Source organism: Cavia porcellus, unplaced genomic scaffold, assembly GCF_034190915.1.
Source record: "Cavia porcellus strain 051 isolate PalLab524CR breed Dunkin Hartley unplaced genomic scaffold, mCavPor4.1 scaffold_18, whole genome shotgun sequence".
Lineage (NCBI taxonomy): Eukaryota > Metazoa > Chordata > Mammalia > Rodentia > Caviidae > Cavia > Cavia porcellus.
Window position 1 is genome coordinate 14,199,242 of NW_026947501.1, and position 12,080 is coordinate 14,211,321.

Sequence of the window (12,080 nt, forward strand, 5' to 3'; positions counted from 1 at the left end):
AGTCAACATTTAAAAAATAAATAGCTTTTCTGTGCATTAATAATGCAATCAAAAACAATTCCATTCATAATAGCCTTAAAAAATGTAAAAGATCAACCTAACCAAGGAGACAAAATACTAAAATTAAAATTACAGAACACTAATGGGAATTAAAGACAGGAAAAGATGAACGGGGCCTCCTTGCTTGATTGGCAGTATGAATATGAATGGCCACATTTCCAAAAGGGATCCACAGATTCAGTGCATTGTCCAAAATTCTAAGGACATTCCCCACAAAATGAGAGAAAATAATTCTAAGGTTCATATAGAAACACCAGTGTAATAGAATAGAGGATATAGAAACAAACTCAAACAACCACAAACATCTGATTATTAATAAAGAAGCACTATATATATATATATATATATATATATATATATATATACAGCTTCTTTAAAAAATGATGTGGAGAAAACCAGATATTAATTTTCAGAAGACTGAAACAAGCTTGTTATCTCTCTTGTTAAAATCAGTTCAAAATTCATCAAAGGCCAAAGTATGAGACCTGAAAAACTGAAACTGCTAAAATAATTTGTAAGTGTCTTGGTTACTTTTCTCTCATTGCTGAGACAAAAATGGCCATAGTATAGTAAAACAAATAAACAAACTTACTTGAAAATTGTCATTATGTCCCTTTACAAGTCCATAAATATTTTTCTTTGATTTGCTTTTTAGAAAATCCTGCTCCTACTGTATATGTGTATGTTAATATGTATATTTTTTAACAGAATTAATAAAGATCGAAGTATTAATGCAGAGACAATGTTTGTTTCCATAGAACTATTGTTTCTGGAAAAAAGTAAATAAAAATTATACCTCATTATAACTCGTAAAACATAACTTGTTAAAAAATCCTTGAGAGTCAAAATTGGTAAGATGTCATTCATGCTCCCTACAATTTTAGCACACCTGAAAATAATGATACAAGAGCCCTCATAGTATACAGTTGTCAGAATGTACCTGGAATCTCTCAGTGGAATATCAGAACAACTAACGATTGGTAAAATAAAAGAAGTCTCAGCCTTGAGAGTTCAGGAGGATTCAGCAGAATTTCTTATAATGTCACTTTAGACGTTTATAAAACCTAACACATTACAGGATTGGTTCCTGCAATTAGAAGAGCACCTACAGGTGGAACAGATTCAAAACTGCTTACCATATTGTTTGTATCTCATTCCCATCCGTCTCCTGAGGCCACAAAGACAAGGAATTGACCGGAGTTTGCTCTTCAAATACTAATGCGCATTAGCAGTGGCACCTTATTAGGGGGTCCTGTGTCATTCTCTTAAAATCATACACATCCCACTCAATTAAAATTGTACTTTGTGGAAACCACAGAAGCATAGCTCTGGTGCACTGAGGAAACTCTCTTGGGCTGGAAGCTCAAAGACAGACTTACACTGAGCCACAAGGTGCCTGCTTTGGCCCCCTTGAAATAAACATATCTTTTGCATATATGCTGTCTTGTGGCGGCCAGCACTCTGCCAAGGAGAATTGCTATTTTAAATGGAGACTCTCTCTGTATCAGCAGGAAAAATTTATATCCAGTCAGAGAGAAAGTGGAGAGCAGTTCTTGTTGTGCGGCACATTTTAGTGCAGGCAAGTGCTTTGCCCTAAAGGTGCCAGGTAAAGAGAATTGCCAAGTAAAGAAAATTTATTGAATGCATTTTCCAAAAGGGAAGCATAATCTGACGTTTTTGTTTTTAGGGTCTCAGAAAAATAACTTTCCTCAGTTCTTATATCAAGTAGGGGGACACATCAAGGCAAAAATCCCAGAATGCTTTGAATACACTTATGCAAAATGTTTTCTATTAAATCATGTTTTCATTCATAATTATTTTATATGCTTCTCTTTATTTAGATATCTACTTGTGTCACATGTCAAGATGCTGAATTTACTAGCAACACCTGCCTGCCCAGGAACCACATTGTTGTGAGTCCACATGCCTGTCCCCCTAGGAAAATCCATTTGGGGATACCTCCATGCCTTTCAGATGCAAGGAACACAAAGTCAAACTGGCCTTTGAAATCCAGAGCTGTCCCACTTCCGTTTTAGGAATTAGAACTGCTCTCTCCCTGGCTTTGGCAAGAACTTGGCATAACCTAGACTGTTCAGCCTTTCATCCCCGCTAACCATCAGCCCCTCCCTAACTTTATATTACACTGATTTTGTCTTAGTTGTTCTCAGAGTTGACTGGCTTGTTCAAACTGTCCTGGATAGTCATGTGAAGGGTGCGTGTTTTTCCTCTTCCAGGACTTTGAACAGTAAGGTTTGACTGAAGCCCACCTAAAATGATGCACGCACTTGCTGATCTGGTGCTCTCTCTTGCTGCCTGAGGACATGGTCTTGTCACAAGTCTCTAGCAACTTCAGCTCTAGCTTGGTCAGAGGTGACAAAGTGAAAGACTCCACCTCTGAGCAGGTAAAATATGTTTGGGAGGCAAGAGCTGCTCTGTGGTGAGGATGACAACAATTAGCACATGCTACTCATTAACAAGCACAGATTAGAACACTGCCGAAATGGCAAGCTGCCATCAGTGCGATAGTTACGGGGCAGTTTAATTTCTAACGAATGTGAGCGCTGGATCAGTAACAATATTCGACAAAATGCCGCCTGCATTCTCTTATGGCTTTCATTACCAAATTGAAAATCTGTGTAGATTTCTGAAAATTACTTTTAAATGTAGCCAATCTCCTAGACTGCAAGGCTTGATTTGCTGGTGAGGGAGCCCTGCTGTGAGATTTTAATGAAAGATCATAGTGGCCCTCCAAGGCCGGCAAAGAGCTATGGGCCCTGGAAGACCCGAAATAATCTGTTTTACTTTTAATGGCACCCATTTTATATTCATTAAGATCAAAATGCAGTTTTGCAGGCAAATTGCAAAGCTGTTCCACTCACAGCTTGAGAACCTGGAGGCCCTACAGCTTTTTATCTTGTTCATAAGCAAATATGCAGTTAATATCTTTTAATATGCTTTGATGCTTGCTACCTTATGGGTACATTGTACCAGAGGTTAGAGAACTGCATGTTTCCTTGGCACAGCCAGCCACCGACTAAAGTGCTACTCCTTTTATTTCCATAATGGCAGAAGAAATGAGTCTCTTTTTATCCCCTCCCCATTTTTTTAAAAAATATGAGCTCTGCTCAAATAAATTGTAAAGCTCTGTATAGTGTACATTCAGGGGTTTAGCAAAGGCACAGTTTTTCACTGGGATCCATCTGTTGGTGGTTTATATTATTTAAATTTATACAGTCACATTATTTAAATGTAAACAGCCAAATAAGATAGGATCAAATCATTGGCACCTGGAAACTGTGCTCTCATCCTCTTTGATTGTGAGGTTGTCTGCATTAATAATGGAGTTCTAAAGACTGTGATTCCACCTGATATACTGTATGACCTTAACAGTTGTGATTTTATCAGGATTTCACTGTAGTAGAAAATGAAGGTATTTTGCAGCTCATTTCCAGCAAAGCTAGTTTGCATTATCTTCTGTCCAGAGCAGTCCTGACTGTTTGGAGTGTTATAAAACACAACCCCCCACCGCCCCCTTTTTTGCTATGCAGCTGTACTTCCGGTCTGAACGTATGTTGTCGATAAAAATTCCATCAGAGTTCTTGGAGTAGGTGAACTGGCTGTGGTTAATAAGAAGGAAGGAAAGAAATGAGGTAAAAGGGAAAGAGGGAGGAAAGAAGGGCAAGAGAAGAAAGAAGGGAGCGTGGGATGAGGTGGGGGAGGACGTACTGCACCTCCCCACTCCAATTCATAAATTTGCTTCTTGTCTCTCATACCAGAAATAAGGTAGATGCAGGTGGATCATGCTACTTGACGAGTTTCCCTGTTTAAATTCTGCCTCGGTGAGGCATAATTAATTGCCCAGAGTCACAGGACTATCCCAACAGTTGCAAAGACAAAATGCCAAGAGTACTTCGGAAGAGAAAAAGTAACCACTAGAATTGATTTCACTTTGCCTGAAGATCTGGAGTTTAAGCAAATTAAGACAACACACAGAACTTTTACTGCTTTACCCAAATCATTTTGGCTTTTGAGTGTGCTCAGGGAATCAGGGTCTTGGACTGGGCAAGGAGAGGGTGCCTTCCTGTGCATACAGTGAAGCCTTCCAGAACTGAGCAGAAGATAAAGGTGCCATGCACATTTTGTCACCACATAGCCACTGGAGATCTGGGCATCTCAGAGAGCAGGCACTGAGGGCCAGCTACCATAATAGGAGGCAGCCACTTAATGAAAGCTAATATTCATTGCACTGTCTTCAAAAAATAATGTGAATTAAGACAGCTGCGGAGAAAGGCCAGCCTTTCTATTTCCAGGCCTGCTCAACCTGTGTTCTTCACGGGCCCGCAGGCATATTATAATATTGTATGACATGTTTACGAGCCCTAACACCTTACTTTGTGCAGCTCCATAGCTTCTTTCCAGGTTTGAGAATGCAGGCTTTGTGGGATGAGGGAATCTGATAATCCCCTCTTCTCAGGTCTCAGGGTGAGGTGAAGGTGTCGGGCCTGCCAAGGCATGATTTAATAGGCTTCTGAAAACGCTCAAAGGGTGGACAAAAATGTGTGGATGGGCAGCCAGCCAGAGTCACCTGGGGATGGGCCAGGTGATCTGAAGCAGGGTGAGATGGGGAAGGAGTGTCTGAGGCCAACTTGAGGGGTGCTCTGGAAACACAAGGGTCGAATGGGAGGGATTTACAGAGCTTGAACCTGGTTCTGTAACTTAAGATGTGAAGCATTACCACTTGTCCAACTTTAAAGGGAAATGGAGAGTGTAAAGAACATATGATTAATTTCAATTACAAGCCTCACATATCTCAGGACAGATAGGCACCATCTTCATTTCCTGTTAGTTTGATGGGGTCCAATACAAAGTCACATAAATTAAATTAAATTGAAATGTAAAATTCCTTCTCATGTGTCTCTGTTTTTTATTCTTAATGCCTCTTGACATTTTATCTTTGATATGTTATACATTTTTTTCCTTCACAAAATATCTACTTCAGATGTTGATTTCCAGTCAATCTTTCCCCTGTACCAAGCATCATCCAACATCCTGTGATCACTAATATATCAAGAATTTTTGGTAAAATGATCAGAGAAGGAAGTGGAAATACACTGAAAAATGAAAGGTTTATTCCAGTGTTTACTTACAACCTGATTTCAAAATTACCAGCAATTTCATAATACAGCTGTCAGTATTATCAGTGCTTGGTATTTTTAAAAACAATATAGAGATTTTCCTAGGATCAGTGACCTGATTTTCTTTGAGTCCCACAATTATCTTGCTTTTTTGAACCTCCAAAGACATTCCAACCTGTGCTGTATATGACCACAAAGGGGTCACTCTTTCACAGAAGATTGATTTGCATTTTGATCCAGTGCAAGAGAGAAAGTAATATTGCACACTATTTTCACATAGCCATGGCATCTGCGGTGGTGTTACATCAGTGCTAGTGGAGAGCTGTGTGGATTCCTAAAAACAGAAGTGTCTGGGGTGGGGGTTGATGGGAGTTCAGTGAAGAATATCACCCTCAGTGAGACTTCGTCGGGGAAACTGGCACAGAAAACAGTCTTTATCAGGGCTTTTTGCTATTTGGATTTTCTTCCGCTGCCTATTATCCATCAAAATATTAGAATCCATATGTAATGGAGTTCATCGGCTTCTACACAGTAATGTCTTTAAGCATGCAAAAGGAAGTTGTATCTTGCAAATTCCTCCAAAAAGGTTATCAAAATTGCCCTGAAGGGTTGACATAGCCCTGACAGAGATTGTTTTGAATTATGATGTTATTATTTTTCATTGGTCATTCCACAAAGTATTAAGAGGAAAGAAAAATTTGACACCTGTCCCTCGGATCTTATTTAGCAAAAAAAAAGGAAAAAAAATTCAACAAGATTTCACTTTAACAGGGTCTTTCAGGCAGAAAAATACACCGGTAACATGTGTAAAGAAAATTTCAATATGTTTTGACAATAGTGTAATCTAGAGGAAGTGTTATCCCCCTTGTGGAGGTCATCATTCTTAATACAGTGTGTGTCATCAATTCTCAGGACAACAGAGAAAATGATCTAGTCAATACATATGAAACAGAAATCATGCATAAACATGCTGCCTTACTAGAAAGTGGGTGACACCACTGAAAATTGGATAGCAGGCCTGGATGCAATTTTCCATAACTTTTTATTATTCATAAGATCGTGTGATCTAATAAGCCACACCTCAAATTACTGTCCATTGAAGGTGTTCTTGAGTGATAGATTTTGACAAACCAGGCAGAGGATATATTATGATTAAGATCAGATGCTGGTAGTGCTGGACTTTCCGCTGCTGACTGTTTTCAGCTGTCTTCCATCAATTCTCTGGTTTTTTCCTTTAAAAAAAAAATGAAGTAGCATGAATCCATGGGCTATGAACACAGAAGAGAAGAAATCTGCTTGCTGATTATTCAGTAGCTCTGATGCCAACTGTCTTTCCATTTAACTTTGATTTCAGGTGGGGGAGGACTGATTTGAGAAAGAATAAACAGGAGGGGGAGGATGTCTGAGCTGAAGACAAATACCCACACTTGGAACTTGAAAGCAGCAGGCTTTTTCAGAAATAGGAAAAATAGGAGGGGAGAAAGGAAGAGGTCACAGTACCATCCCCAGTAGCTCAACAATCTCTGGACAATCAAAACCCATTCCTGGTCACTTTCTATTAAAATTAATGAACAGCTTCTAATTAAGCAGAGCGCATCTGCAAAAGGCTTTTAAAGCTTCTCATTGTCTTTCTCTCGCTCTGTCTCTATTTTTCGTTCTTCTCCCTCTCCCTCCATCTCTCCATCTCCTCTCCCTCTTCTCCTTTCCTTCTATCTTTTCCCCTTTTCACTTTTGTCCTGTTAAGTCCTCTCTGGTCCAGGCTGGAGAAAAAGACTCTGCCCCTTTAATTCATCAAATGCAGAAAAACTGGCGTAGCCAGTATCTACAAGCCACATTCCGAAGGGAGATGTTTTCAATTCACTCATTATAGAAAGGTCAGTCAGGTTCAAGTTCAATGTCATGGAAAAGAAGTCCTCTCTACAAGGAGTACCACCCACACATGAAAAAGTGGAGGGAGAATTAGATGAACTATGTAACCTAATTTTTTGGGCAAATACAAGAAAATTAGCCCTGTGTGCTATTTGAATTTAAAACCACATATTAACAATTCAGCTGTAGAAGGTGACAGCAACCACAACAAAGTAAACACGCTCTCCAAACCACTCGGCCGTAATGATGTTATTAGTATGCATGTTGCTGAGCCCAGATGTAGCCTTTAGCAGCCCAAACCCTTCCAGTGCTTTTTGTTCTAATGGCTTCAGACTCTTTTTCAAAATGGGCCACTCAGAGCCCACCACGACTAGGGGACAGAATTGGAGGATAATTCGTCTGGCAAATGGAACATGACCGCCACGTCCATCTTCCACACATCCCATTGTCTGCCGTAATAATAAATGATATTTGGTGGAAGACAGCGAAGCACCTGTGAAGAATCATGGGTTAAGTGGAGCCCAGCCTCTGCTGGAGCTGGCACCTACAAGTTGTTCCTTTGGGTTGATGGCAGAACAGTTGCCTATAGATGGTAGAAGACCCATGGTGATTTGGACTCTTCTGAGTCCTCTCCCCAGTGAATTTCTCAGTTGTGAAAAGCACTGGCTGGCCTGCACTTACACATGTTTAAGTAGGAGAATTGTACGTGTGCGAAGATAGTCTATGTGCATCCAAAGCAACTGCCCAGTTCGAATTCAAGAGCCTTCATCTTTACATTAGTTTTTTGCACAGCTGCTGTGGAAAACTTTGAAATGTACAAAGATACGGTAGTCAGTTTGGACTTTCAGAACACAAATGTTGGAAACCATACCAAGGAAAAAGAAAAACAAAGTGTCTTGGGTTGATTTGTTATAGCTGGTGAAGTCCAACCCTCTCACGCCATTGTATGGAGATTATGTGTACACACACACACACACACACACACACACACACACACACAGAGTCATTCTCTATTTTTATTACCATTGATATCTAGAAATAGAAATTCATATTGTTTTCTTTTTCTGAATTGGAAGCAGGTAAATACCAGTAAAGCTGAGGGTGTAGGATATGATTTAGTGTAGGCTAACATTGTGCAGAGGGTATTTTGCAATAAAATTTTAAATTAGGGAAATATATTTACTGCCTGTCCTGTGTGTGGCTTATGAACTTTAGGTTTGATATTTGGCAGAATGTGTAAGAACTTATAATTAGGTATGTGTATATAGGTAGTGACATTTGTTTAAAACAAAGTACTGTGAAACTGAATTCATTTATGACTCTTACTGTGTTCAGCCTCTCATAGACAAGTAATAAAACATACCAAAATATCTCACTTCACAATAATATCTCACTTTACAATAAGCTTTAATTATAGAGACTTCTGATAAAGTGCAGATGAGCTATGTTTGAGACCTGTGTGAATTCTAATAGAGTTGTTGTTGGTGCTGGGATGCATGCGTGTGCGTGTGTGTGTGTGTGTGTGTGTGTGTGTGTGTGTGTGTGCACGTGTAAGAGAAAAAGAGACAGATCGAAACTCATACCCTATAGTGCTGTGATTTTTTGAAGGTAGGATTTTAAAATTTTGTAAAATATTATTGACAGAGATTACATGCAACAAATTAGAAAAAATTATCCCATAATTTATCTTTAATTGGTATGTCAAAATACTAAATCTAGCACAGCCATAGAAATGTAACTATGTGATGAATGTATGTTATTTTTTATATTCCCATATGAAAACATTAAATTTTTATTTTATAAAATAATACTACTTTAAATGCAGGAAGCATGAATGAGTAATTGTTTTAAAGATCCTGAGTGATATAGGTATGAATGTTTACAAACATTTACCACTTTTCTTCCTCCAGGAATCCTACCATTTTATCTAGTTATATTAGATATTCCAAATGAAATTAAATAGAAGTCCTTGCTAGGTTAAGAATAACCTAGAGAAGGGTTGAACTAAAGCCCTATATAGTGTTAGGTTACTAGGAGAGCCAAGCTGATAATTTCCCAGTTTGTTTTTTCTCACTTTTATTTCTGCTACATCCCTCAGCAGAGGTTTATTACAAAAAACTTGGATACTAAATGAAGCTTTATTAATTAGAGATGGGCAGAAAACCAGCTGTGACATAGTGACCTCGGGTGGGAAGCCAGACCAGAGTAATTAAGACATAACATGGTAATAGGGACAAATAATGAATGCATTCAGTGACCTGATGGTGAGCTGTGCCCCCTCTCCAAGCCTGCTACCCACCCCCCTTTCCCCTTTTTAAACTGACGGTCTCTTTGAATTGCCTTTATAATATATTTTTTTTTAAATTAAAGGAAAAAAAAACAGTATAAGGGTACAAGTAATGCAGAATTAAAAAAAAAAAGTAAGAAATCACTAGTTAATAGATTACATATGTCATCTTAGTATAATATAATTTTGCTACAAATGGTCTCCAAAATAGTAAAAATTGAAGACAGTATGTGCTAACATTTGGTTAAGACTTCAAGGCTGCTTCTGTTTGTATGATATAAGTACTTTCTGTCTTTGGTGACCAGAATTGCTATTCCTTTGTCATTCATGATCCAGCATCCCTGTTAAACAGGGAACGAGCTGAGCGTGCATCTCCACCCTGACATAATCTACTGGATTTTTCTTGTTACTTCCTAGCTCCCTTATGATGTTGGAAAAAATAAAAATACAGGCAAAGTTAACAGGGCTGCATATATATGAAATCCCCCTGAAGGTTAGGCCTACAAGTTACCCAGCTTGCTTTCTTTAGGCCTTGCCACTTAAAAGATTCACTACTTCTCAATGCTAGCACAGGCTGGCAACCAAGCTGTTATAGTTTGTGTCTAGATGTCTTCCCAGATCCTCATGCAGTCATGGGGGCAGGCTTCTAAAATTTGTGATTAGTTCACGGTCCATTGCTGGAACTGTGGGTGTGAGTGCTAAACACCCTAGGATGGGCTCTCTACATACAGTGTAAGGGACAGAAAGTTCTAGCACCATGAACTGTTGCTCATCTGCCACATGCCCCTCTGCGTCCAAGCCAGCTGATTATGGACCAACAAACCTTTCCTTCCTTAATTTTGGCATTGAGTATTTTGCCTCAGCAATGAGAAAAAAGTAAGTGAGACACAAGCCTTCAACACATGAGCCCTTCGGGGGATATTCCAAATCCAAAACCATAGGTCCCTTTCTTCACATCCCATATATACTCTTAACATAATATATATAAGAACCTAACTTTTATATGACTGTTTACATTTATCTGTCTCTAATGTTCAAGGCAAACATTGATGTCTTTGAAGAAAGGGGCTGTAAGTGCTGGAAAGTGGCTAAGGAAAGGAGTGTCTTAGCTCACCTGACAAATGCTTCATGCTTCCCCCCTAATCCTTCCTATTCCTCCTCTTTTTGTGGATTTTATTTAAAAGTCAAGCACAGGAATTTCAGAGCTTTGAAGAAATAGTTTCAACATCCTTTGACTAAGTTTAGAAAGTTTTCCATATTTTGGAGTTTATAGTAAAGGTAAAAAGAAGCAAAGAAAGGAAAAAAAAAGAAAAACAAAAAAAAACAGTGCCCATAAACAACAGAGAGCTCCTTGGGCTAAGTCAGACTCCATCCACTGCTTAGCTGAAAATACAGTGAAATACAGAAATTCATAAAGATGAAAGCTAAGTTTCTCCATCAGCCTACTGTTAACACTGCCAAGAATCTATGTATCAAGCACGTAGAGATTGTACCCCAGAGCGTGTCACAGGGAACTAGGATAAAGGCGGTTGCTGCCGTGGTCTCAGAAGACAGGCAAGTTTCTTTTCTCTGGAAGCTATTAATGCTTATGCAGTAAACATTTCCAGAGATGCTTTCCCCGAGTGGAGTACTTTGCATCTTCCCGATTCATGTTCCTGCCTGTTCTTTGTGCTTGAAAAGCAGAGAAGTGACAGCACATAAAAAGTAGGGATGGAAGACGGACAGAAATCGGAAAGAAGGGAAGTGATTAGAGGCAGTCCAAGAAAAGGCTTCTTTCCTGATGACTGCTTTTTACCTTGTGGGGACTGAAAGAAAAACAGTTCCACTGGCTCCTGGAAGATCATTTATGAGCGAGTTTGCTTCTCATCTTCTTTTTCTGTATTTTTCAGCTTTTCAAAACTATACTTTTACACACTTTTATTTTATTAGTACATGTTTGTGATACGTGAAGTTTGCGTTCATTTTAGGGAGTAGGTGCGTGTAGGTAACGTATCTTGATTCTTTTTGGTTTCCCTTCCCAGCCCCATGAACTTCTTCCCTCTTCTCTAGATCCCTTTTTCTCCTTTCCCCCTTTTCATTGTTATCCTTAATATTGTAATAATATTAATATTAATTCACATTTATAACATTGCTTACATTCACTGTGGGTGTTTGGTACAGATTCATTACATAAATTATAGTTTTTTAAAAAGATTATGATATTTCAAGACATTCTTATTACTCCATATCAGAAGAATAATATAGTTGAAAAGAGACTCAGACATTATTTGGCAGAACACCTTCAAGGGATTTGGGAAAGAATTTTAACTATCTTGAACATTCAGATTTTCAAGTTCTGAGCATTTTCAAATCTCTCTCTCTCTCTCTCTCTCTCTCTCTCTCTCTCTCTCCCCCCACCCTATCATCTATCTATCATCCATCTACTACACAATAATCAAATATTTATACATATCTATACACTACGATGTCTATATGTAATTTAGGGGTGTGTAAAAATCGTAAGACCATTTATCTTTGCATCACTAGTGACTGCGCTCAGGGCATCAGGGTGCACAAAGATGCTCCTATGTTTGTTGCTACTGAGCGTCTCGCCTCCCTCACACACACACACACACACACACACACACGCCTGTGTGTTTTTAGCAGAGCCCTTTAAAATCTTACTTTAAAAAAAAATTTTTTTAAATTGGTACCAGGGATCAAACTCAGGACCATGCACTTGCAAGGCA

General features: G+C 38.8%; 1 long non-coding RNA gene across 3 annotated transcripts in view; it reads left to right on the forward strand.

The window, feature by feature from the left end:
- LOC101787473 (uncharacterized) overlaps positions 1–12,080 on the forward strand; it is a 523,418-nt gene that overhangs the window by 502,031 nt on the left and 9,307 nt on the right. For 2 of the 3 annotated variants that reach the window (XR_010040560.1, XR_010040558.1), the window contains 2 exons: positions 1,902–1,973; positions 2,295–2,462. The exons of the other annotated variant lie outside the window; for it this stretch is intronic. This is a non-coding gene — a long non-coding RNA (uncharacterized LOC101787473). The remainder of the gene's footprint in view (positions 1–1,901; positions 1,974–2,294; positions 2,463–12,080) is intronic. 3 annotated transcript variants of the gene reach the window in all.